At 46.7% G+C, this 5,665-nt stretch overlaps 1 pseudogene; it reads right to left on the reverse strand.

Moving 5' to 3' along the window:
* Nucleotides 1-338: 338 nt before the first annotated feature.
* Nucleotides 339-3,092, reverse strand: LOC133376646 (methyl-CpG-binding domain protein 1-like; annotated as a pseudogene).
* Nucleotides 3,093-5,665: the final 2,573 nt, after the last annotated feature.

The raw sequence follows: 5,665 nt of genomic DNA on the forward strand, positions 1-5,665 counted from the left end.
GCTGTGTGGAGGAGCCAAAATTAGTTTCAAAAGGAAACTTGTCATTGATTTCCACAAGTTCCTTACTCTTGACTTTCTCCCTGATATTTTGCTCAACTTCCTGTTTAGGACTTTCCCTGATATTTTGTTCAGTTTTTTGGTTGGGGCTTTTCTCTAATAGTTTAAAAAGTTTTCCAAAGTCCATTTTCTTATAATGCATTGGCTTTGTATTTTTAATATTTCTGCTCTTTTTAAAGTTATTTACCCCCTTCTTTAAGATAATAGGTCTTTTCATGGTCAACTTTCTCCTGCATGATTTTCCATTTGACGCCGTTTGTCTATTTGTTTGCGATTTGTGATTACACATATCCTGTGTCCTTGAGATACAAGGCTTTAATTAAAGTAAAAAAGAAGCAGGCCACAAGGGAGGCTTGGCAAAGCTTAATTAAATTGACAAGAGCACATGACACCGCAACTTTTTGGAGAGTGGTAGCGAGGGGGAGATCTCGCACCACCACATGGAAGAAGAGGCCAGGGCGGATGTGGATCACTGCTGCCGACATAGTGGAGTGTTTCGAGCGCTGTACAAGACGCAGGTCAGGAACGCCAAGTGAGGACAGCACCTCCCAGTGAGCAGGGAGAGGGATTTCATTCAGCTCAGCCAAGAACTCACGCAAGACACTGTCCAACTGGGCAAGGGGCTGCACACCACCCAGGCTATAAATCTCCATTATCACTGGGGGGGGCGCATTTGCTGCAGCTGTTCCACTTCATCATCATCTTCATCATCCAGGACCACCACCTCCCTGCCCTGGGCTCCCCATCCCCTTTTAAATTGGGGAAGTCCCACTGATATCGGAGACTCATTGGATGGCTGACGGTCCCCACCCAGTTCTGCATGCTCCTGTTTGACTTTGGGAGAGGTGGCAATAAGGAGGTTGACAGCAGGTAATCTGGTGTCTGATTCCTTCACCAGGACTCGAGTGGGTGAAGTGGAATGTGTTGGTACATCTGACTCCTCTTTGACATGCGGCAGGGTAGGGCAGTCCTTAACAAAATCCTTGGCCAAAATTGAGCCCCCGACCTCTGGCTCATTCTTCCACTTCACCAGCTGCTGTTGTTCAGATTCCTCTGGGCCCTGCAATGTGGGCAAATGAATCAGTTCACTGCTTGAAGGAGACTCCATCGCAAATTGCAGGCACAGTCTCCAGCGACACTTCTGGTGCTTGAGGTTCCTCCCACGAAATTTGGGCTTGTCGCAGCAAAAGTCACAGTGACCACAATCAATTTTCAACAGGCAGGCTTCACATTTGCCACACTTCCGGTTTTGTCGGCTGGCGGGGCTCCGCACACTGTTCTTGAGCTTGGTCGTGGGATGTTTGGGGGGGAATGTGATGTTCCTGTATTAATGTATATATGGTAAGTGCTGTTTGTATAGAAGATACATGGTAAGTGGAATGAAAGAGGAGGGGGGAGTAAATGAGCAGTAGAATGCTGGATGATTGGCTGAGTGTTTGAATGGCTGGGAGTATAAATGGAAGAATGACAGTTGAATCTAGGTGGAGAATCTGTGGACGTTGCTGGGTTGTTTGAGAAGTGTTTGGTGGTGTTTGGAGGTGGATGTCAGGAGCGTGTGGAGAAAGAGAGAGTGGGAGTTCTAGTTCATGATAAGTCAAGTATCACAGAAATAGATGAAACCATATGCTTAAGTACCATTAGAAAAGTAATCTTGTTATCTCTGTTATTTAATAAAAACTATATTTGGTTTACCAAAGGCCTGATCCTTGGCTGGGGTTTCACAGACCAGAAGGGAGGGTAAGGTAATGACCAAGGCTGAAGGGAAACAGTAACAAATGGTGGCAGCGGTGAAGAGGAGATTATAACATTCATAAGTATCTAGAGCAACCCTGAGTTATGAGTTATCTGCAGTGATACAAGGGGGTTGGGGACAGCTTAAGCACGCAGTCACAGAGGTAACCTGATTGAGAGAGACTCAGGCAGAGTCTCTGGGGATACTGGTTATAGGACGTGACTGGTGGTGCTGCCTAGCAGGGGGATCTGGTGAGGTCTATGCTAGAGCGGAGAGAGAAACCATAAAAAAGGACAGCCCGGACTGGTGGAGTCCCTGGTGGTGCCTAGTGACAGGCAGTAGCCACGAGCAGGTAGGAACCTGACAGGGAGAGCCAGGGAAGGGCGTCACAGGGACGGCCAACCTTCTTCCTCTCTTTTACTGCTCCCAACTGCTTCTTCCTACGTCTTACTACAGGGATGCCTCCAGGATCCCGCTCCATGGTGTGTTTCCATTTCTTTTTGGCAATCTTCAAGAATCGGCGCAGCAGGCATTTGATGCCAATATAGAGCTCGGGGCTCTTAGCTCGCAGGACACACACACTGCAGATGCCACAGTCCTGAGATATCTGGCAGGCTTGGCACACATCACAGCCAATTTGCTTGTAATATCTCTGCTCTCGATTGAAATCTCTTCTCTGAGCTCTGCAATCTTGACAGAGCCACTGACAGCGTCTCTGGGATGGGAGCATCACTCCTGGAAACTGGCCTTGACAGCTGGCACAGCACACTATAGATTCCTCTAGATTGGTCTCTTGCACTGTCACATCTTCCATTTTTCCTGATGCAAGGACAGGTGGAAGGTGTTTCCAATATTGGCGCTTATGGGACTTTGAGGGTGGCTGATCTACACTAAGTAGAAGCTCTTGCTGCTGGGTCAGAATACTGATGGGGGCCTCTATTGGCAGCTCCAGCTTCAGCTTTGGTGGCTTCTGGTCTGGAAGCCCTTGGTCTGGAGGCTCCTCAAACACCTGCAAATCAGGAGGCTTCTTGGGTGGAGGAGTGGCTGCTGCCAGAGGTGGAAGATGCCTTTTGCTACCCTTTTTGACCTTCTGGTAGCCTCCTCCAGCAGGTGGGAAAGGGGGCGGGGGCTTGGCATTTGGCTTGTTAAAAACCCCTTTTTTGTAGTCAAAATGTGTTAGATCCTGTGAACATCCCAGCAACCTTACTAACTCCACTTTACTGAGGATAATCTCCCCTCTGGGGCTTATATATCTGATTGAGCAGGTCCCTTGATGAAGTCCCCTCAGTGGGATCATCAGCATCCAGTTTTGGTGCCTGCCGCATAATGGCGTGAATCTGTAGCGGCTGGGTGCTGACTGCGGCTTCTGCTGAGTGCTGCCCAGAGGTCGTAAAATGCCTTTTCGTTGAAAGCTGCCTGCAGCTGGGTGCTGAGGCCTCGGTAATTGTGCATAGGCTTATGGGGGCTGCAAAGCTAAGCCCTGAAGACATCCCTTCAAGTGGGTCATCACCACCAATAAGCAGCCCTTGCTGAAAATTGGCAGGAAGTCAGAGCAGGCGGGAACTGACTGTGGCCACTGCCGAGTGCTGCCCAGGCTTTTAGAATATTTCTTCTTTCTTGCTGCATGACCTTTCGTTTGTCCATATCTTGCAGTGAGAGGGACAAGAAAGACAGCTGATAGAAGGCGAGAGGAGACGAAGAGTGTGACATAATTTTTTTTTAAAGTAAGAACAACAAACAGAGGGGAAAGAAGCGTAAGAAACAAAGAAAGAGATAAAACACAAAAAGGGAGAAGAAACTATTATCCTTCAGAGAGGAAAGACAACTCAATAGGATGTGTTCTGAGCTGAGACAGGAAACAAAACTGAGCCTCAACAAGAGGGGAGGAGCAAAAGTATTTGCTGAAGCGTTTCCTGTCTCTGAGCTGTAGGAGGAGCTACAATACCCACTTGGAGACCTCTGTCATCCACAAGAGAATGAGATTGGAGCAGAAGACAGATCAACACATGCACACACACAAATACACCTGCTCCTCCTGCAAGCATCTGCAGGCATGCATGTGTTTGGGCACGTGGGAGGGGGGAAGCTCTCAACTGCCACAACATCTTGGAGAGAAAGATTGGGGGGCAGAGTGTAGGTGGAAGAAACCGGGGGTTGCTGGCACACACGCTTAGTCTCAGAGATGGGGAGTGAGCAAGTCCTGAGCTTCCTCATTGCTCCTTGGTTCCATCTGAGCCAAAGGCGAGATCTAGGTGGCCTCATAAATAAGAATAATTTTTAAAAGGAGATGGCAGTGAATCAGGAACCAAGAAAGGCAGGCAGGCTGGCTGCCAGGAAGGAAGGGGGAAAGCACCTTTTCCTTGCAGCCTTGCTTCTTTTTGCTTCACAAAAAGCCCTCTCCTCTCGTTCTGAGTAAGGGTGTTGTCAGCAGTGGCAGTGCAAGGAGATGGGAATCAGTGATAGTAATCCCCTCTTCTTCCTGGTAGCTCCACCCTCAGCCTTCTTTGGCATCTGCCATGTGTTTTATAGGCAGATGCCTGCCTTTGGCATGCCTGAAAGATGCTCTGGTGCTTCAGCAAAAGTTGTCCCGTCTTGTTTGGAGCAAGGGGGAGGTGTCATCGGCAGTGGCGGTGGAGAGCAGACAGTGTCCAGGGAATGAAGACTTTAAAAAAAATTCATTTCTTTTTGCGGCCCCACTGGATTACTTCATGGCCCCCAGGTTGGAAACCACTGATATAAAGGCTCAAAGCATTTGGACACTTCTAAAATCAAAATATGCTGTAACAAAATGCAACAGATGAGGCTACTGTATCTTTAATGTGTAGAAGGGAATCTTTAGCTTTGGCAAGTACAGCTTTTCATTATCTATAGCACTGCAAGGGCAAGAAAAGTAGCATCAATTGAAATGTCCTCTTCTTCCAGACAGTTGTTAAAATTACAGGAGCTCTGTCCTTTCCCCCCCTTGGTTACTATTCCTTATACATCCTATCTGTCTGGCCTATTAAGTTACTTTGAAGATACTGACAGTGACTGTTTCCAACAAACATAATCCAGGTACTCATCTTCCTCTCCTGCCCCCAATTGCCTTCTTTTCTTCATACCCCATTCGCCCCTTCATTTAAGTTTTTAAATGGTATTTGTATTATTCAAAAGGAAACAAAATAACATATACACATATGGGGCTCATTCATACCCCCATTTAATTTGTAAGGTTGTTGAGCAGAAAACCTATGGGTGCCTTAGAATTTATTCACTCGAAGCTGAATCATTTTGTCTTTGCTGTTATGCCTCTCTCTTTTATTGTAAAATTATAATATGTGTCTTTCTGTAGCCTCCAGGCTTGTGTAAAAGTACTGGGTTTTAGATAACTATTAGAACTATTCATTGTGTATAGGGCAAGGGTGAGAATGTTATGTACGTCCCTGAGCAGAGGTAAACATGTTTTATCAATCAACAACTCTCAAATGGTTCATGAAGACCCTGTTCTGTTCCCTTGGTATGTGAACAGTATGATAAGAGCCATGAAAAGGACAGGAAGACATAAAGATGAAACCACTTCTGTCACTCATGCGTTAATATCTGTTTACAGCTTTTGGGTTTATGACGCTATCCTGTATTTGTTTACCCTTTTCTGTTGTTTCCAAGAGGCCTATAAATGAGTGGTACTTTTCTCAAGTAAACTGTCCATCTGACCACAGCTGTCTCTCTCGGTTGGACTGAGAGAGGCTTTTTGATTGGATGGAACCTTTGATCAAAGCTCGTGTGTGAGTGTGTTTCCTTCCTAATCCAGATTCAGGGTCCATTCCGCCTTACCTGGGAGAAGGTGGCACAGTGAGATTGATATTGAATCTCACCCAACAACATGGGGGCTCATCC

This window comes from Rhineura floridana, chromosome 1 (genome assembly GCF_030035675.1).
Source record: "Rhineura floridana isolate rRhiFlo1 chromosome 1, rRhiFlo1.hap2, whole genome shotgun sequence".
In the NCBI taxonomy this organism is placed as follows: domain Eukaryota; kingdom Metazoa; phylum Chordata; class Lepidosauria; order Squamata; family Rhineuridae; genus Rhineura; species Rhineura floridana.